At 38.8% G+C, this 21978-nt stretch overlaps 1 protein-coding gene, 1 non-coding gene and 1 pseudogene across 4 annotated transcripts in view; 1 reads left to right on the top strand and 2 right to left on the bottom strand.

Moving 5' to 3' along the window:
* Positions 1 to 21978, top strand: part of LOC126018963 (40S ribosomal protein S4, X isoform-like) — a 965922-nt gene that overhangs the window by 158879 nt on the left and 785065 nt on the right. The gene's annotated exons all lie outside the window — the stretch shown is intronic.
* On the bottom strand, positions 18685 to 19232 carry LOC126018979 (40S ribosomal protein S18-like; annotated as a pseudogene).
* LOC126019680 (U6 spliceosomal RNA) lies at positions 20510 to 20616 on the bottom strand. Its single transcript, XR_007499309.1, has one exon. It is a non-coding gene; the product is annotated as a U6 spliceosomal RNA (small nuclear RNA).

Below are 21978 nucleotides of genomic sequence, written 5' to 3'. Positions count from 1 at the left end.
TCCCATGCATCTTTTATTGTACATTTGAGTTGTCTCCAAATCATAGTATTAAATTAAGGTCTATTGTAGACAAAAGTGTGCATATATTTTTCAAATTATGTGTTTCTGTTTGGTGGGATAGAGACTAACAAGTGGAATCACTATATCATATGGGACTTTTATTTTTGAGTTTTGAGAAATAGCTATATTGTTTTCCATACAGATTGAATCAGATTACTTTAATTACTAATAGTTGATGAGAGCTCCTTTTTTACCACATCTCCGATTTTACTAAATTCTTCTGGTTTTAGTCTTTTCAATATGTGTCATTCTCACAGGTGTAAAATTATATTCAGCATTATTTTTGATTTGCAACTCTAATAATAAATGACAATAAATACTATTCCATTGCCAACTGGCTGTCCATATCGCCTCATAGTAGAAATGTCCATTCATTTTCTCTCACAACTATTTGTTGGAGTTATTAGTCTTTTTGTTGTTTGTTAAGATTTCTAGGTGTTTTATGTATCTTGGATATTAGCACTTTATCTAATGTCTAGTGTAAAAATATTTTTTTCATTCAATAAGGTCTTTTTTATTTTAACTCATGTATTATTTGCCATGGGGAAAAAATTTAACTTTAAGGTAGTACCATTGGTTTATTTTTGTTATTTTTGCCAATGGCATCAGATCACTAAAAACAACTTTCCAGCATTTATCCTGGGGAGTTCTACCCATGTTTTACTCAATGATTTTAAAGAGCCTAGTCTAATCTCAAGGTGTTTAATGAATTTTATTTAACTTTTATGTACAGTGTGCAGTATGAATCTTTTTCCTTTCTTCCTTTCTTTCTTCCTTTTCTTTATTCCTTCCTTTCCTTTCTTCCTTCTTTTCTTCCTTTCTCTTTAATTCTATCTTTTTTGCTATTTTTTTCAACATCATTTATTATAATGACTTTCATTGCTCCACTTTATGCACCTAGTTCTTTTTTTATAGATTAATTGTCCATAGATCAGAAAATTTATCTCTGGCTCTCATTTCTGTTCCATTGGTTTGAGAATCTATCTTAATTTTAATGCCATTCTATTTTTTATTGTTAATTTATTATAGTAAAATTTGAAGTTAGGAAATACAATACTTCCCAACTTTGTTTTTTCATAGAATGGATTTGGTTATTTGGGAACTTTAAGATTCTTTTCAAGCAGATGGACCTTCAGAGTCAGGCCTGGCAACTGGGCCCTGGGTAGAGGGGGGGAGGGAAACTCCTCCCCTATGCATTTTCAAACTGGAGAGGGAGGCTGCAGTTGGACCCAGAAGACCCCACATGCCAGGATTTCTGCTCCTCTTCTACTGGTATGGCTGGGAATCTGGGCAGACAGCTGGCCAAAGGCCTCCTGGGCTGACCAATTAGTCCAGGGGACCGAGATCCCCCACGCCAGACTGGCCTTTAGGGGCCAGACCTGGAAACTGGGCCTGAGGGGAGGGGAGGAGGGAAACTCCTCCCCTATGCATACTGGACCCCCTGCAGGGGTGTCTTTTCTTACTAATACTCATTTTCAAAATCGTACCCATAGGACAAATATACTTTTAAAGCATTATCTAAATATGTTCTTTATTGTAGAAGGTTCCTAGGAAAGGAAACAGAATGCCCAAGATTTGGATGATAACACTCAAATAGATTTTTAAAGTCAGTCTTTATGTGGAGTTGATTTCCATACTGATTTCAAGCTGAAACCATAAACAATTCACCTATATATTGTATATAGCCCCTATCGTGTATTGCTTCTCCCCCACACCTGTGTCTCTTCTGCCCCTCACCTCCCAACCCTGATCCATTATCTTCCCCTAATTTAACCCTCTTTACCCTTAGTTTCTAACTCAGTAGGCACCAAGACTGACCTCCTGCCCCAACAGACCACCATCCAGCTCCTCAGTGAAAGACATCCTCTGGGTTCCCGATCTCATGCCTCAGCAAAGAACTACAATCAACACGCCTGCTGACTCATGCTTGATGGCCCCTCTAACCCCCACCAAATCGTGGACTGTTGCATGATACAGAAATCAGCTTCAGCAAAACCCCCAGCTCAAGGACACTATAGGGTTCCATAATGCCGCAAAACATGTCTCAAACTCAACTCCAAGGCCTGTAATACAAAAAAGTATCTTGGCTTTCACTCCCCACAATTGGGACCTAATTGGGAGTCTTACATTGCCTATGGAAGCTCAAAACCTGTATTATTAATAATGCATCTTAAGATGTGTATTCCTACAACAGAATAGATACCCAACCTACAACAAGCTTTAAAGTGGAGACCAGTTACACTAGTATTCTGGGGGGATAAAGGAGGGAGAAATGGGAGACATGCTGGGAACAGGAGTGGAGGGAGGACAACATTGGCGGTGGAAATGCCCTTCATTCATTGTCACTATGTACCGTAAATAATTCTGTGTAATGAACTTCAGTCATAATAAAAATTAAAAAAAAAGGGCTAAAATACATGAATGTGTTGTATTTATATTTGGACAAAAGTGATTGTCCAAATGAACAACAAATATTTAAAAAAGAATCAGTGTTATTAGTCATGGAAATGCAGGTTTAAAACACAGTTAGATGCTACTACACAATCAGTAGTAAGGTTAAAATTTAATTATGGTTCAGTTTTATGGGGGAGGGGCATTGAAACAACAATCCTATGATTTAACTCAAGACTATATAAAGACTAAAATATAAGAGAATGGCAAGACAAGTTGAAGCTATGGAGCCAATAAAACTATTATACTCTGTTGCTATAAAAAAAAGATGTGTATTCCTAAATACACAAGTAGCCTCCTCCACCACTAGTTTTCTTTGAATACTCTTTTTTAACTCAGTTTTATTTATTTGTTCTATTTTAGTATATACATTTTTTCTCTATCCTTACCATTTTTGGTACTGTTTGATACAAAAACCTTGACTGGGATATAAGCTCAGATCAAAACCAGGCCACAGAGACTGTGTGTGCAGCCTGTCATCCTTACCCAGAATAGCACCAGCAACACAGTATGACTCCATAGGTTTTTGTATGGGCACAGTAAAAAAGGGGAAACCATAGACACAGAAACAAGATCTTTTCTTCTAGGGATAAGAATCACACTTTTTATAACAGAAGGGTGCCTCCCATCCTGAACATGTGTCATGTGGATACAATGCAGTCTCCAGGAGATTGGACAGTGTTAGTCCAATCCCAAACCCTAGATCCCAGACTTAGAACTGATACAGATCTGGGCAACAACACCAGGAGCTAAGCTCCATTGGGAGATTTATGACACTGCTCTGTACCAACTTGTGCCAGTTTTGATATGACAACGAGAAAATGACAACTTGACCTAAGACCAGGTTGTCCTATCACATCACCTAACACTAAAATGGAAATCAGAAGATGTATCATACTTTGAACAGTGAAAAATAAGAGCACCAACAACAGAAAACTGACTTGACAACCTTGACTGAACAGAACCTACCTTGGGACTAATAAGGAAAACCCTACCTAGGCTGTAGCCCGGGACTCTTATTAAAAAACAAACAAACAAAAAATAAAAACAAAAAACAGAAAACAAGATGTCTTATTGCAGAGGCCCAACTTGGATAACAGAGACTGAGCAGAACCTTTGGATCCATAAAATCCTAGGCTTCGGCTTAGGACTGAACGAAAACAGGGAGCAATTGTTACAGAAAACTGAACACAACAATGATGGATAGGAATCTCTAGTACCGTAAAAACTCTATCTTAGACCCTGTCCTATGACCTGCGCAAATGCCAAGATTGCTAGCTACAGTGGCTTGATTTTCTCACCCACAACTGAGAGGAAAGTTTCCTGGCACCACAAAAAAGCCTTTGGGATGGGGTAATGAGTATATATGGAGTCAGGGGTTGATCCCATGATGGTATGCTTCAAGGTTGGGGAAACCCTGAATCTCTTAGGCCACGGGAATTCCCTTTCTTCCCCAATGTTTACTGTGCCTGTGCAAAAAAAAAAAAAAAAAAAAGTGGTGGGTACGCCAAACCCTGCCACTCCAGCACCCCTTCTTTTTCTTGTTTTGTTTTTATTTATTAGTTTTTTTTTTACTTTATTTTACTTCTCTTTTTTCTTCCACTTTTTTTTTCACTCTTGTGGTTATTATTTTTTTTTTTTTCTTTACATTTTTTTTTTATTTAAACACCTTGATTACATACATGATTGTGTTTGGGTTTCAGTCATACAAGGAACACCACCCATCACCAGTGCAACATTCCCATCACCCAAGTCCCAAATCACCCTCCTCCCCACCCAACCCCCGCCTGTACCCTAAACAGGCTCTACATTTCCCTCATACATTCTCAATATTAGGACAGTTCAAAATGTAGTTATTTCTCTAACTAAACTCATCACTCTTTGTGGTGAGCTTCCTGAGGTGAGCTGGAACTTCCAGCTCTTTTCTCTTTTGTGTCTGAAAATTATTATTACAAGGGTGTCTTTCATTTTTCTTAAAACCCATAGATGAGTGAGACCATTCTGCGTTTTTCTCTCTCTCTCTGACTTATTTCACTCAGCATAATAGATTCCATGTACATCCATGTATAGGAAAATTTCATGACTTCATCTCTCCTGACAGCTGCATAATATTCCATTGTGTATATGTACCACAGTTTCTTTAGCCATTCATCTGTTGAAGGGCATCTTGGTTGTTTCCAGAGTCTTGCTATGGTAAATAGAGCTGCAATGAATATAGGTGTAAGGAAGGGGTTTTTGTATTGTATTTTTGTGTTCCTAGGGTATATTCCTAGGAGTGGTATAGCTGGATCGTATGGGAGCTCGATTTCCAGTTTTTGGAGGAATCTCCATATCGCTTTCCATAAAGGTTGAACTAGACAGCATTCCCACCAGCAGTGGATAAGAGTTCCTTTCTCTCCACATCCCCGCCAACACTGTTTATTCTCATTCTTTGTGATGTGTGCCATTCTCTGGGGTGTGAGGTGGTATCTCATCGTTGTTTTGATTTGCATCTCCCTGATGATTAGTGATGTGGAACATTTTTTCATGTGTCTTTTGGCCATGCGTATTTCTTCTTTGTCAAAGTGTCTGTTCATTTCTTCTCCCCATTTTTTGATGGGGTTAGATGTTTTTTTCTTGTAAAGTTCTGTCAGTGCCTTGTATATTTTGGAGATTAGCCCCTTATCTGATGGGTATTGGGTGAATAGTTTCTCCCACTCAGTGGGTGGCTCTTGTATCCTGGGCACTATTTCCTTTGAGGTGCAGAAGCTTCTCAGCTTAATATATTCCCATCTGTTAATCTCTGCTTTCACTTGCTTGGAGAGTGCAGTTTCCTCCTTGAAGATGCCTGTAATGTCCTGTAGTGTTTTGCCTATGTGCTGTTCTATATATCTTATGGTTTTGGGGCTGATATCGAGGTCTTTAATCCATTTGGATTTTACCTTTGTACATGATGTTAGCTGGGGGTCTAAGTTTAATTTTTTGCAAGTGGCTATCCAATTGTGCCAACACCACTTGTTGAAGAGGCTTTCCCTGCTCCATTTAGGATTTCCTGCTCCTTTATCAAAAATTAGATGGTTGTATCTCTGGGGAACATTTTCTGAGTATTCAAGCCTATTCCACTGATCTGAGGACCTATCCTTATTCCAATACCATGCTGTTTTGATAACTGTTGCTTTGTAGTACAGTTTAAAGTTGGGAAAAGTAATTCCTCCCATATTCTTTTTCCCAATGATTGCTTTAGCTATTCGAGGGTGTTTATTGTTCCAAATGAATTTCAAAAGTGTCTGATCCACTTCTTTGAAGAATGTCATGGGTATCTTTAGAGGGATGGCATTAAATCTGTATAATGCCTTGGGGAGTATTGACATTTTGATGATGTTAATCCTGCCAATCCATGAGCAGGGTATGTGTTTCCATTTCCGTGTGTCCTCTCTTATTTCTTGGAGCAGAGTTTTATAGTTTTCTTTGTATAGGTCCTTCACATATTTAGTCAAGTTGATTCCAAGATATTTGAGTTTGTGTGGTACTATTGTGAATGGGGTTGTTTTCTTAATGTCCATTTCTTCTTTATTACTGTTGGTGTATAGAAAGGCCATTGATTTTTGTGTGTTAATTTTGTAGCCTGCCACCTTGCTATATGAGTCTATTGTTTCTAGAAGCTTTTTGATAGAGTCTTTAGGGTTTTCTAAGTAGAGTATCATGTCATCTGCAAACAGTGAGAGCTTGACTTCTTCCTTTCCTATCTGGATTCCCTTGATATCCTTTTCTTGCCTAATCGCTATAGCAAGTACTTCCAGTGCTATGTTGAATAGGAGTGGTGAGAGAGGACAGCCTTGTCTTGTGCCAGAATTTAGAGGGAAGGCTTTCAGTTTTTCTCCATTGAGGATAATATTTGCCACTGGCTTGTGGTAGATGGCCTTCACTATATTGAGAAAGGTTCCCTCCATTCCCATCTTGCTGAGAGTTTTGATCAAGAATGGGTGTTGGACCTTATCAAATGCTTTCTCTGCATCTATTGATATGATCATGTGGTTTTTATTTTTCTTGTTATTGATGTTGTGTATTATGTTGATAGATTTACGGATGTTAAACCAGCCTTGCATTCCTGGGATGAAACCTACTTGATCGTAGTGGATGATCTTCTTAATGAGGCATTGAATCCTATTTGCCAGGATTTTGTTGAGGATCTTTGCATCTGCATTCATCAGTGATATTGGTCTGTAATTTTCTTTTTTGGTAGCGTCTCTGTCTGGTTTAGGTATCAAGGTGATGTTGGCTTCATAAAAGCTATTTGGAAGTGTTTCTGTTTGTTCAATTTCATGAAAGAGTCTTGCCAAGATTGGCAGTAGTTCCTCTTGGAAAGTTTGATAGAATTCATTAGTGAATCCATCTGGACCTGGGCTTTTGTTTTTCGGCAGACATTTGATTACTGTTTTAATTTCATCAATGGTGATGGGGGTGTTTAGATATGCTACATCCTCTTCCTTCAACCGTGGAAGATTATAAGAGTCCAAGAATTTATCCATTTCTTCCAGGTTCTCATTTTTAGTGGCGTAGAGTTTTTCAAAGTAGTTTCTGATTACCCTTTGAATCTCTGTCATATCAGTAGTGATCTCTCCTTTTTCATTCCTGATACGAGTTATCAAGTTTCTCTCTCTCTCTTTCTTTGTTAGGTTTGCCAGTGGTCTATCAATCTTGTTTATTTTTTCAAAGAACCAACTTCTGCTTTCGTTGATCTTTCGGATTGTTTTTTGAGTTTCCACTTCGTTGATTTCTGCTCTCAGCTTTGTTATTTCCTTCTGTCTTCCTGTTCTTGGGTCCTTTTGTTGAGCATTTTCTAGTTCTATTAGCTGTGTCATTAAGCTACTCAGGTAAGCTCCTTCTTCCTTCCTGATGTGTGCTTGCAAAGCTATAAATTTTCCTCTCAGTACTGCTTTTGCTGTGTCCCATAAGTTCTGAGAGTTTGTGTCTTTATTGTCATTTGTTTCCAGGAACCTTTTTATTTCCTCCTTGATTTCATCTCGGACCCACTGGTTATTGAGCATGAGGCTGTTTAACTTCCAGGTGTTAAAGTGTTTCTTCTGAGTCCCTTTGGAGTTCACAAATAATTTCAGAGCCTTGTGGTCAGCGAAGGTAGTCTGCAAAATTTCTATCCTCTTGATCTTATGGAGGTATGTTTTATGTGCCAGCATGTAGTCTATCCTGGAGAATGTCCCATGTACATTGGAGAAGAATGTGTATCCAGGTTTCTGGGGATGGAGTGTCCTATATATATCCACTAGGCCTCTTTCTTCCATTTCTCTCCTCAGGTCTAGTATATTCTTGTTGGGTTTCAGTCTGGTTGACCTGTCCAGTGTTGACAAAGCCGTGTTTAGGTCCCCCACAATTATTGTGTTGTTGTTGATATTATTTTTCAGATTTGTCAGCAGTTGTATTAAATATTTTGCTGGCCCCTCATTCGGTGCATATATGTTTAGGAGAGTGAATTCTTCCTGCTCTACGTACCCCTTGATTAATATAAAATGTCCGTCTTTGTCCCTTACAACCTTCCTGAGTATAAAGTTTGCATTATCTGATATTAGTATGGCCACTCCAGCTTTTTTATGGGTGTTGTTTGCTTGGATAACTTTTCTCCAGCCTTTTATTTTGAGTCTATGTTTGTTCTGACTATTCAGGTGCGTTTCTTGTAGGCAGCAGAAGGTTGGATTGAGTTTTTTGATCCATTTAGCCACTCTGTGTCTCTTAACTGGTGCATTTAGTCCATTGACGTTGAGAGAAAGAATTGTCCTGGGATTTAACGCCATCTTTATTTCAAAATTTGGTGTGTCTTTTGGGTAGTCTTGTCTTAGATTAGGTCTTTCAGTTTTTCTCTTAAGACTGGTTTTGTGTCTGTGAAGTTTCTGAGCTGTTTTTTGTCTGTGAAACCATGTATTCTTCCATCAAACCGGAAAGTGAGTTTTGCTGGGTATAGTATTCTGGGTGAAGCATTCATTTCATTCAGTCTTGTCACAATATCCCACCACTGCTTTCTGGCATTGAGCGTTTCTGGTGACAGGTCTGCTGTAAATCTCAGGGAAGCTTGCTTGAACATGATTTCCCCTTTTGATCTTGCTGTTTTCAGAATTCTGTCTCTATCTGTGGGATTTGTCATTGTGACTAGGATGTGTCTTGGGGTGGTTTTTCTGGGGTCTCTTTTGGTTGGTACTCTTCGGGCATGCAGGATTTGATCACATATATTCTTTAGCTCTGGAAGTTTCTCTTTAATGATGTTCTTGACCATAGATTCTTCCTGGAAATTTTCTTCCTGGGTCTCTGGGACTCCAATGATTCTTAAGTTGTTTCTGTTGATCTTATCATAGACTTCTATTTTCGTCTGTTCCCATTCTTTGACTAATTTTTCCATTGTCTGCTCATTTGCTTTAAGTTTTTTGTCCAATCTCTCCTGCTGTATGGAATTGTTATGTATCTCATCTTCCACAGCACCAAGTCTATTCTCAGCTTCTGATACCCTGTCCCAGAGCTTATCCATTTTGTCATTCACTTCGTTTACTGAGTTTTTCAGGCCTGTTAGTTGACATGTTATTTCAGTTTGGAGTTTTGTCATTTCTGCCTTCATATTTTCTTGGTTCTTATTAGTGTTCTGTTCAACTCGATCCATGGTTTCTTGGAGTCTGTTGAGCACCTTCCATATTGCTAGTCTAAAGTCCTATCTGAGAGGTTGATTAGTTGTTCAGACATTATCTGGTCCTCAGAATTGTCATCTTCATTCTCTATGTCTGATGCTGGCCTGCGCTGTTTCCCCAGTGTCACATTTGTATTGTGGGTTTTTCTACGTGTTGTAGTGGTATTCATTGTCTATATGATGTAGGCAGCACACTCCTCTGGCTCCTCCCTTTCTGGATGGGCTGACTTGCCTCTAAGGGAGGGAGTCCTCCGTGGATGAAGCCTCACACTGGGTCAAATCTTAGGCCCGAGCATGTAACAGAGAAGACAGTCCAGAGAGAAATGTTTGCTTCTGTGATATAGCGCCGTTCTTAGTGTGATTTTTCCTTCTTGTTGCAATGGAGTTCTTTCCTTAGAAAGAGTGCACGGCCGCGTAGCGAAGCGGAGCGGCCGTGCTCCTCTGAGCCTCTTTTTGCCCCACTCGCAAGAGTTTCACGCAAGAGGACAGTAGACAGACATAGACAGGTCACACTCACAGTCTTTCACAGCTGAGCCCCACTGGGCCGGTGTACTTTTGCGGATTTTCCCCGCCTGGTGTCACACACAGGGAGCCAGCTTTTGCAAAGGATAGCCGGTTTTTATGCTCTGAAGTCCCTCCCTGAAAATGGCGTCTGGGCGAGCGAGGTTTCTGGAGGCTCTTTTTGCCCCACTCGCAAGAGTTTCACGCAAGAGGACAGTAGACAGACATAGACAGGTCACACTCACAGTCTTTCACAGCTGAGCCCCACTGGGCCGGTGTACTTTTGCGGATTTTCCCCGCCTGGTGTCACACACAGGGAGCCAGCTTTTGCAAAGGATAGCCGGTTTTTATGCTCTGAAGTCCCTCCCTGAAAATGGCGTCTGGGCGAGCGAGGTTTCTGGAGGCTCTTTTTGCCCCACTCGCAAGAGTTTCACGCAAGAGGACAGTAGACAGACATAGACAGGTCACACTCACAGTCTTTCACAGCTGAGCCCCACTGGGCCGGTGTACTTTCGTGGATTTTCCCCGCCTGGTGTCACACACAGGGAGCCCTCTTGTGGTTATTATTTGGTGATTTTTTTTCTTTGCCAGGTGCATTTTTTCTTTTTTCATCTATTTTTCTTTCTTTTCTTTCTTTGGTAGATGTTACCAAATTTTTTTCTTCCTTTTTTCTTATCCTTTTTATCTCCAATGACAGTGGAATAGATGCTCGATCTACAACAACCTGTAAAGTGGAGGCCAGTTGCACTAGCATTCTGAGGGGTAAAGGAGGGAGATATGGGATACATGCTGGGAACAGGGGTGGAGGAAGGACAGCACTGGCGGTGGGAATGCCCCTCATTCATTGTCACTATGTACCATAAATGATGCAGTGAAAGATTTATAATGCACTTTGGTCACAATAAAAATTTAAAAAAATAAAAAATACTTTATTCTTTTCAATATTCTTTTCAAATTGTAACATTTGTTCCTGGGAGACTTCAATGATACCTACATCTTCCCCCATTGTTACTCAACATATATTTGGAAGTCTTCACCATAGCAATTTGACAAGAAAAATTTATCCTTTCCTTCTGCCTGACTTTAGGAAAGACTTTTATATTTTTATCATCATATTTTTGTGAGTTTGTGGTCAATGTCCATTACTATTTTAAGGTATTTTTCTTTTATTTTGTTCATGGTTTGATTTTTTTTAATCATGAAAAGATTGTGTATCTTGTTGAAAGCTTTCTAAGCATTAGTTGTTAGGCTAATATGAGTTTTATCTTTTCTTTTGTTGTATGACAATTTATTTGCATATATTGAACCATCCTTAAATGAATTCCACTTCACTGTGATGAAACATCTATTTGAGATGTTTAGAGAAATTTTTTAAAATTTAAATACCATGGTTACAAGTGCAAAGGCCCATGGATGCCAGGGCTGCAGGGCTGCACTGCTGCAAGGTTCACAGGGCCCATGGGGCCTGGGTACTGGGTGTGGGCCCACCCAGGGATGCCAACATGTAGCAACTGCCTGCCTGGGACTGAGAGAGAGGGAAGAGAGAAGTAGAAATCAAGTATACTTTATATTCCTCCTGAAGTCTGAGGCCTGTTAAATAGCCTGAGGGTTTCTGAGAAAAAGAAAGATTGATTAAAATTCATGAGCCAAAGGTGGCTTGGAAGACCCTGGTACAAGAAAGGAAGGAAGGAAGGAAGGAAGGAAGGAAGGAAGGAAGGAAGGAAGGAAGGAAGGAAGGAAGGAAGGAAGGAAGGAAGGAAGGAAGGAAGGAAGGAAGGAAGGAAGGAAGGAAGGAAGGAAGGAAGGAAGGAAGGAAGGAAGGAAGGAAGGAAGGAAGGAAGGAAAAAGAAAGAAAGAAAGAAAGAAGAAAGAGAGAGAGAAAGAAAGAGAGAGAGAGAGAAAGAAAGAGAGAAAGAAAAAGAAGGAAGAGAGAGAAAGAAAGAGAGAAAGAAGGAAGGAAGGAGAAAGAAGAAAGAAAGAGGGCCAGAGAGATAGCATGGAGGTAAGGTGTTTGCCTTTCATGCAGGAGGTCATCAGTTCGAATTCCGGCGTCCCATATGGTCCCCCGTGCCTGCCAGGAGCAATTTCTGAGCGTGAAGCCAGGAATAACCCCTGAGCACTGCCGGGTGTGACCCAAAAACCACAAAAAAAAAAAAAGAGAAAGAAAGAAGGAAGGAAGGAAGGAAGGAAGGAAAGAAATAAAGAAAGACAGAAAGAAGGAAGGAAAGAAAAAAGAAAGAAAAAACAAAAGAAAGAAAGAAGAAAAGAAAGAAAGAAGAAAAAAGAGAGAAGAAAGAAAGAAAGAAAGAAAGTAAGAAAGAAAGAAAGAAAGAAAAAGAGAAAGAAAGAGAAAGAAAGAAAAAGAAAGAAAGAAAGGAAAGAAAGAAAAAAAAAGAAAGAAAAAAAGAAAGAAAGGAGAAAGAAAGAAGAAAGAAGAACAAATGAAAGAAAGAAAGAAAGAGAAAGAAATAGAAAGGAGGAAGGAAGGAGGAAGGAAGAAAGAAAGACGGAAGGAAGGAAAGAAAGAAGAAAAAAAGAGAGAAAGAAAGAAGAAAGAAGAAGAAAGAAAGAAAGAAAGAAAAGAAAAGAAAGAAAGAAAGAGAAAGAAAGAAAGAAAGAAAGAAGAGAAGAAAGAAAGAAAGAAAGAAAGAAAGATAAAAGAAAAGAAGAAAGAAAGAAGAGGGCCGGGGAAGGTGGCGCTAGAGGTAAGGTGTCTGCCTTGCAAGCGCTAGCGTAGGACGGACCGCAGTTCGATCCTCCGGCGTCCCATATGGTCCCCCCAAGCCAGAGGCGATTTCTGAGCATAGCCAGGAGTAGTAACCCCTGAGTGTTAAATGGGTGTTGCCCAAAAACAAAAAAAAAACAAAGAAAGAAAGAAAGAAAGAAAAAAAAAGAGAGAGAGAAAAGGAAGAAGGAAGGAAGGAAGGCAAGAAGGAAGGAAGGAAGGAAGGAAGGAAGGAAGGAAGGAAGGAAGGAAGGAAAGAAGGAGAAAGAAAGAAAGAAAGAAGAAAGAAAGAGAAGAAAGAAAGAAAACAAAGAAAGAAAGAAAGAAAGGAAAGAAAGAAAAGAAAGAAAAAAGAAAGAAGAGAAAGAGAAATGAAAGAAAGAAAGAAAGAAGAAAGAAAGAAAGAAAAGAAAGAAAGAAAGAAGAAAGAAAAGAAAGAAAGAAAGAAAAGATAAAAAAGAAAGAAAGAAAGAAAGAAGAAAAAGAAAAGAAAGAAAGAAAGAAAGAAAGAAAGAAAGAAGAAAGAAAGAAAGAAAGAAAAATCTCTGGATGCTTTATACTACTGCCCCACCTCACCCCACCCAGGACCAGCAGTTGCTGTTCTGGTCACTATCCTGGCTCCCTCCCCCTGCAAAGGTTCAAGTTTTTTTCTTTTATACCCTGTGTGACAAGGGGGCATGTCCACAAGGTGTGTCCAGGGAGAGCGTGTCCAGGTTCAACTGTCATTACAGTGGGATTATCCAAGGGGCATGTCCAAGTCCAACTGCCATACATCAACAACGAGGTTGTTCATAATACAGTTTTTTTTTTCACAAATAAAGTTGTTCATTATTAAGTTACAATTATACAGCACACACAAACTTCACTAGTGCACATTTCCTGCCACCAATATTCCCAGTTTTCCTTCCACCCTGCCTGATGCCCTCTACCTTTCCACACACTCTCCTCCCACCTAGAAATTATCTTTATGAAGGTATTTATTTCTTCATAAAGAAAGGTATTTTTCTGTGAGAAATTTGGTTATGTTGACATGTGTGTGTGTGTGTGTGTGTGTGTGTGTGTCTTGTATTTGAGGCTTTGCTTCTCTCTTGCTACTTTCAGTCATCATATGTTTCTCTCTTTTGTTCTTGTATCTTGGTTACAATGTCTGTTGTTCTGTTTTAGTTTATTTATTTTGTTTGACATTCTGGGCCTCCTGGATCTGTGAACAAGTCTTCCACCTCAGACTGGGGAAATTCTCAAATTTTATTTCTTCTACCAGTCTTTCTTTCTTCTCTGGAATTCCTATAATTTAGATGTTGTTCTTATTGCTATTTTTTCATATTTAGTAACTTAAATTTTCTCCATTTTTAAGAATATCTTTTCTATTACCTCTTCTTTATTGATATGTCTCAGAGGTCACCAATTACATTTTCAGCTTCTTCCATTTCTGTTGCTACTGTAGCTTTAGCTACTTTAATTCTATGTCCATGAATTCTTTTATTTTCCAGTTAACATGTCTTTGAATTTATTGAATCTCTTTCCAAAAATTTACTCAGTTCAGTGAATAGCAAAAATATTGTTTCTCTGAAATAATTCTTAGTGTTGAAAGTTCTAATTTGTGTGGCTAGAGATATACTACAGTGGGTAGGGCATTTGTCTTATATATGGCCAACCTGAGTTCCATGGCACCCCATATAATCCTCCAACCATTACCACAAATTCTGAGTACAGAGCAGAGGTAGTAGTAACCCCTGAGCATCACCAAGTGTGGCTTAAATACAAACAAAAAGAAAGTTTTAATTTACTTATGGTCGTTCCTAGACTTCTACCAGTGATGTAACTGAATTTCCTCATTTTTATTTTATATCCCATGTGCCTTTTAGGAATAAGTGTAGAACACCAGGCTCCAGATTAGTCTATAGTAATTCACAGAATCAGTTATTGCCTATGATAACTGATTTAAGGAGCCACAGATGCCTTTTGAGGATTTCTCAGTGGGACTGGCGTAGAAAGAGAAATTCCAGAACTTTATCCTCTCTAGACAGGCTGAATGAGGACTGACGTGATCTAGAAGCAAGTCCTTGGATTCTGGAGATCACCTTTTGTCAAAATAATTCTTATCTTTCCTTAACCTCCCTGTACACTTCAGTTATTTTTCCAGAATTGCCTTCTTAACCTATTTTAAAAGTATTTTTAATTTTGGTTTGGGTTTGGTGGCCACAGGGCTTAGTACTTGTGGCTGATACTGATGATACTCAGTGCTTACTTGTGCTCTGAGTCTGGAACCACTCCTGACAGTAATGTAAGCATTACTGGGGTTTGAACTGTAGTCAGCTATATACAAGGCAAGTTTCTTAGACTCTGTACTATCTTTCTTATACAAATCTTTCTTTCTGACTTCTCTTGTTCCTGTGTAACATAAAACTGAAATAAATTTGTGTGTGTGTGTATATATAGTTCTTTTAATCTTATGTTCATTTAATTATTTTTTAATTATTTTATTCTGTTATTAAAGAACTGTGATTTACAGTTATTGATAGTGGTGTTTTAGACATGTAATTCAAAACCAAACCCACTACCAGTGTGAACTTCCATCACCAGCATTCTACATTATCAACTACATACTACATTATCAACCCACCACCATCACCTTGAGAGGCACATTACAAAGTTTAGTAGTTGCAGCTTAGAGCTCATTTTCAATGTTGTTGAGTCTGTGCTTTGGATTTACAGCTGTACCACTGTCATATACCATACGCTACCAAAATAACCAAAGCCTGAACCCCTGTTCCCCTATTACTTCCTTTTCTTACCTTCTAACACCAAGCTTTTCCTTCTCAGTCCTTCTCCCTAAGCTATGGGGTCAAGGGTGATATAGACACCTCCCCTTTAAGACATTACATTTTCTTATCTATTCTGTTTACCACAGATAAGTGGGATCATCTATGTTTGACTTTAATCTTCTTATGTTTGTCTTTATCTCTGGCTTATTTCACTCAAATAATATTTTTCAGTTCCAAGCAGTTTGCAGCAAATTGTATGATTTTATTGTTTTTTGCAGATACATAGTATTACATTGTGTATATATAAAATATATCACATATTCATAATTAATTCACCTGTCATTGATACCTATGTTGATTCCATATCTTAGCTATTGTACTAAGTATAGCAATGAATAAAGGTGTGTGCATGTCCTTTAGAATGAAAGTTTTTAAGTCCTGGGGATAGATATCCAAAAGAAGAATAGCTGGATCATACCAGCACTTCAGGACTCTCTATACCATTTTCAACAGAGGTTCAACCAGACAACATTCCCACCAGCAGTAGATAAGAATTTCTTTTTCAACAGTTCCTACCAACACATATTGTTCCTACTATTTTTATATGAGATTTCTCATTGGTGTGAGGTGATATCTCATTGTTTTCTTGATTTGTATTTCCCTAATAATAAGTGATGCTGAGCACTTTTTAATGTATCTACAGGTGACTTCTTATCTTCCTCTGAGAAGTATCTGTTCATTTTCTCTTTCTTTTTTTTTTAGACTTTTAAAACATTTTTTTTGATTATCTGATGTGCTGAATGCAGATGTTTTTCCCTTATTCAGTAAGCTGCCTTTTAATTTAAGCCTGTGTTTATTTTGCCAGGCAGAAACTCTTTAATTTGATGTAGTCCTGTTTATTTTTTTGTGTGTGGGGGGGTCACACCTGGCAGCGTTCAGGGGTTACTACTGGCTCTACCTCAGATCACTCCTGGCAGGCTCAGGGGACCATAAGGAATGCCGGGATTCGAACTACCGTCCTTCTTCATGCAAGGCAAATGCCTTATTTCATGCTATCTTTCTGGCCCCATATTTATTTATTTATTTATTTTGTTGGATCTCAACTAAAAAAAAAGTCCTTGATCCACTTTGTATTGACTTTCATGTAAGGTGTAAAATATAAATCAAGCTTTAATTTGTTACACATAGTTATTCAGTTTTGCCAGAAATATTTGTTGAAGAGACTATCTTTATTCCATTTCATGTTCTCAACTCTTTTTTTTTTTTTTTATCAAAAATTAGGCCTCTGGAGCAATGGTACAGCGGTAGGGCATTTGCTTTGCACACAGCTGACCCAGAACGAACCTCAGTTTGATCCCCAGCATCCCATATGGTTCCCCTAGCCAGGAGCGATTTCTGAGCACATAGCCAGGAGTAACCCTGAGCATCACCTGGTGTGGCCCCAAAAACCACCACCACCACCACCACCAACAACAACAACAAAAATAGACCTCTATATATATGGAATTTTCTGCACCAAGGGAGGAATGGAGACATGTTTTTCAATGTCCCTGTTTTCTGTCTGTAGCAAAAAAAAAAAAAAAAAAAGTGGGGGGAGACTTTGGACTAGATTAACCCAAAGAGGCTCTTTCTAGGACACCAGTGAGCTTCCCTGCACCAGAGAAGAAGGTCTTCTTTGATTCTCTCCTGAAGCACAGCCTTGTTTCCTAGGGCTCTTCTCTGAGTTTAATCTGGGCTAAACTTTGGATACATTACACTTGATTTTGTGATTAGAAGTACAACACAAATGGAAACTTATGCCACAATTGAATCCTTATTATCTCTATCTCTGTGAATAAAAAAGAAGGTACAGATCTTCCTGAAGTTTTTATTTTTGCTGAAGTTTTGTCTGGTTATATTTTTTACTCTCACTTGTTAAATTATAGGATTAAATCCCTGAATTGTCAGTCTTTGAATCTTTGCTATACCTTAGCATATATAAAATAATTTTATTAAACAAAACTGAGGAAGAATCTGGGAAATATTCTCAGGAATAAGAAGTGCATGCCTTGCAAGTGGAATATTGTAGTAGTTTTATTATTTTTATTATTCATTCCCTGGTGGTCCCTATATCATGTTATCAATACTACATGGCCTGAGTAGTACAAAAATCACTGGACCTAGCACTGGACCTCCACCCTATTGACCAAAAACCACCCAGGGAAGGCCCCCAGACCCCCTAACCACTACTTGGGAGGCTTTTCCCAAGAAAATTTTAATTAAAAACTGTGGGCCAAAGTAATAATACAGTAAGGCATTTGACTTGCACGTGGCTGTCTCAGATTCCATCCCTAGTACCCCCATAGTACCTCAAGCCTACTAGTCAGGTCCCCCTTTCCATTCCCAAAATACTTCCAAAACAATACATAAAAACTGTGGCATAAAAACTATTTCATTCACATAATGCTGCACTCTCACATCTCTTTGCATCTGCTAGTATATCCAAAGAGTTGAAAGGGTCTCAAAAAGATAATACACCCATGTGCACTGCATTTCCTACAAAAGCCAAAAGGTGAAAGCAATCCAAATGTCCACTAAGAGACACAGGGATAAATAAAACATGACAGATGGGCCCGGAGAGATAGCACAGCGGCGTTTGCCTTGCAAGCAGCCGATCCAGGACCAAAGGTGGTTGGTTCGAATCCCGGTGTCCCATATGGTCCCCCGTGCCTGCCAGGAGCTATTTCTGAGCAGACAGCCAGGAGTAACCCCTTAGCACCACCGGGTGTGGCCCAAAAAACAAAAAAACAAAAACATAAAACATAACAGATAAATAAAATTAATCTTTAAACGTGGAGAAAAATCCAAAGCATGCTACTATATGAATAATGGTTTAAGGGCAATATGCCTAGTGAAATGAACTAATAAATAAATTGTAAGGCAACTACTACATTCCACTTGTATGAAGTACCTTAAATAGTCAGATTTATAGAAACAGAAATGAAAAGGTTGCTTACTAGGGGCTGGAGGAGTGGAATGGAAATTGTTTTCATAGAAATGGTATTTCCCAAGATCTCTAGATACAGAGATCTGATTTCACCATCCATGACAGAGCAGAAGTTTCCCATACACCACAAAAGAACCTAGGGGAGAGTAAATGAACATGCAAGGAGTCTGTAGTTATTCCCAAGACAGTATACTTCAAGAGTGAAGAAACCCTGTATTTCTTAGGACAAGAGAATTCCCTTTCTAATTTCCTCAATATTTACTGTGCCTATGCAGGAAAAAAAAAAAAAAGGCAGCACAAAATATTTTTTCTGATTTTGTTATTGTTGTTGTTGTTGTTTTTATTTTTGTGTGTGCTTTGTTTTAAAGTTTTTATTTTAGGACCATAGTTATTGTGTGGTGGTTGTATTTATTGCTGTAGTACTTTTTGGATTTTTTTGTTTGATTTTTCTTTTTTGTATTGTTGTGTTTCTCTCCCTCTTTCCCTTTCTTCTCTCAAATTAATATTTAAAGCCTCTAGAAGAACTTCGCCCTTTTTTTTTTTTGCTTGTTTTTTTTTTAAGCGTATAAACTATTTATTATAGGCGAAGCCTACACACTTATTTCTTCTTGGACACACCCACAGTGCGGCCACGGCGTCCTGTGGTCTTGGTGTGCTGGCCTCTGACGCGAAGTCCCCAGAAGTGGCGCAGACCCCGGTGGGCCCGTGTCTTTTTCAGTCGCTCCAAGTCTTCACGGAGCTTGTTGTCCAGGCCGTTGGCCAGAACCTGACTGTATTTTCCATCCTTCACATCCTTCTGTCTATTCAAGAACCAATCAGGGATCTTGTATTGGCGTGGATTCTGCATAATGGTAATCACGCGCTCCACCTCATCTTCAGTGAGCTCTCCTGCTCGCTTCGTGAGGTCAATGTCTGCTTTCCTCAACACCACATGAGCATATCTTCAGCCCACACCCTTAATAGCAGTGATGGCAAAGGCTATTTTCCGCCGCCCATCGATGTTGGTGTTGAGTACTCGCAAAATATGCTGGAACTTCTCGGGGATCACTAGAGACATGGCGGCGGCAAAGAAGCGGTGTGTAGGCCGGCAGTGGAAGAGAGCGCTTGTTTGTTTTGTTTTGTTTTGTTTTTTTTTTGGTTTCTTTTCTTTATTTCTTTATTTTTTTTATTTTTTTTTTTTTTTTTTTTTGGTTTTTGGTTTTTGGGTCACACCCGGCAGTGCTCAGGGGTTACTCCTGGCTGGCTGCTCAGAAATAGCTCCTGGCAGGCAGGAGGACCATATGGGACACCGGGATTCGAACCAACCACCTTTAGGTCCTGGATCGGCTGCTTGCAAGGCAAACGCCGCTGTGCTATCTCTCCTTTAAACAGAACTACATAACTTGAACCATCTTGTTCCACCTCTCAAATTGAAGGGGAAATAATGGAGGGTACCAAGACCAAACAGTTGTATGATCACTAAGTAGTAATAAAAATGATCGGACTTAAACACCAAATCTAAAGCCAACGACAATAGAATTGATACTCAATCTACAACAAGCTAGACACAGAGGGGACCACTTATACTAATAATCTGGGGGGTAATGTGGGATGCATGCTGGGAACGAGGATGGAGGGAGGACAACTTTGGTGGCGGAAATTCCCCTGATTCAATGTCAATATGTACCTAAAATATTACTCTGAAAGATATATGATCCACTTTGATCAAAATAAAAATTATTATAAAAAAGAAATGATATTTCAAATTTTCAAAAAGAAAAAATACTGAAGATGAAATGTTGAAGGACACATAACAGTAAGAATGCATTTAATGCATGTACAACTAAATTATACACTTAAAAACTTAAGGGCCGTACCAAAAGTACAGAAGCTAAGACACTTGTTTTGCATACGATTGACCCAGGTTCAATATCTGCACCACATATAATTTCTCGAGCACCACCAGGACTAATCCCTGAGCACAGTCAAGAGTTATCAGTGTGCAAGTCAAGAACCTTAATTCGTGGTGGCTGGAGAGATCGCACAGCGGTAGGGCATTTGCCTTGCACACAGCTGATCCAAGACAGTGTTTCGAATCCCAGCATCTCATATGTCCCCGCCACCACCACCACCCATGCCTACCAGGAGAGATTTCTGAGCGCAGAGCCAGGAGAAATAACCCTGAGCACTGTCCTGTGTGACCCAAAAACCAAATAAATAAAAATAATCTTAACTCATATAATATATCTCTGACCTTATTTCATATTTTATGCCAAAGCTCTTACTAAGGAAACTTTTAGTTTTTTCAATTAGTGTAAGATGCTTTCTATATAGCTATAAAGAAAAATACAATAGTCTATTAATTATCTTTTTTTAAAAAAAATATGGAATGCTTCACAAATTTGCATGTCATCCTTGCGCAGGGGCCATGCTAATCTTCCCTGTATCGTTCCAATTTTAGTTTATGTGCTACCGAAGCAAGCACTCTATTAATTATCTTTGTTTTCCAGGAAAACAATTTTAATTTGAAGAATTCTTTGTTTCTATTCTGTTTTTACATTCTTTTTTTTTTAATTCTAACTTAATGTATCAGTTAGCTTTGTTAGCTATGTGTGCTCATTTGTGACTTTGTTGTTCTGATCTTTTTCAGAAGCTAGGTAAACAGCTGTAAGCTATAGTAAGCATGAAAAATGATATCAGTATGCTGATAAGCTTATGTTGTAAGTCTAACTATAATGCATATTCTTAATGAAATTAATGTCCTATATAGTTGACAAAACTGTGCACAGAATAAATAGAACAAGTGCCTGGAAACAGCAGCTATGAACACATGTTCTCCAAAAACGTATTTGCTTAATATGCCATAACAACAAATAATGCTGAATGGGCCTAAGGCAATCCTATTTCCTGGTGTTTGGATTACCAAACAAGTCTCTTAGGAGCTATAGAAGACAGGACTTTAAAACTCCCAATCCCATAGCAGTATCTAGAACTCCAATTGTGTCTCTTTTATGTATTTGAGCTTCATTATGCACCCCAACCCAAAGGTTAAAAATCTATTATGAGGGCCATAGCGATAGCACATGGGTAGGATGTTTGCCTTGCAAGCAGTCAGTCTGGGTTCCTCGGCATTCCAGATGGTGGTCCCTTGAGCCTGCCAGGAGTAATTTCTGAGTACAGTCAGGAGTAATCCCTGAGCGCTACTGGGTATGACCCAAAACCCAAAAATATAAAATAAATAAAATTCACTGATTATGAAAATATATTGCTTGACTGCATTTTCCCTTTCCTCCTTCCTAAAGGTGCTAATCTTGTGTGCAAATAGTGCAGATATGGGGAGGCTGACTCCCCCTTCGCAAGAGAAAAGGGACCTCACATCAGATGTCCTTGAACTGTCAAATAAGTACATTCCCTTCTGTATATCAGGAAAGGTTTAGGAAATTGCCCCTAATTCAGAGATTGGAGTAAAAATAAATGTCAGGACTTTGTCAAATAACATTGGCAATTAGATTTTTCTCATTGTACCATCCATAAATAAAGGAACTGCTGGAAGTCATTTTGTCTTACAAGAATCTATGTGTGATCTGACAGAGATGAAGCCACACTGAGAAAGCAGAGCCAAGAAGCGAGGTAGAAAAAGTTCTGAATTCATTCCCAAAACTTAACCCAGAATCTCACTTCTTATGAAAATATGCTGCTTGATTGCACTTTCACTTTCTGTCTCAGAGGTGCTAATCTTATAAGCAAACAATGCAGTTATGGAAAGGCTGGCTCCTCCCTATGCAAGAGAAAAGGTATTTCGCATCACATGTGTCCAGTAAGTATCTTCCCTTTTGTGTGCCAGAAA

This window comes from Suncus etruscus, chromosome 9 (assembly GCF_024139225.1).
Source record: "Suncus etruscus isolate mSunEtr1 chromosome 9, mSunEtr1.pri.cur, whole genome shotgun sequence".
Lineage (NCBI taxonomy): Eukaryota > Metazoa > Chordata > Mammalia > Eulipotyphla > Soricidae > Suncus > Suncus etruscus.
The sequence above is the reverse complement of the archived record's forward strand: the minus strand, read 5'-3'. Positions and strand labels throughout refer to the sequence as shown.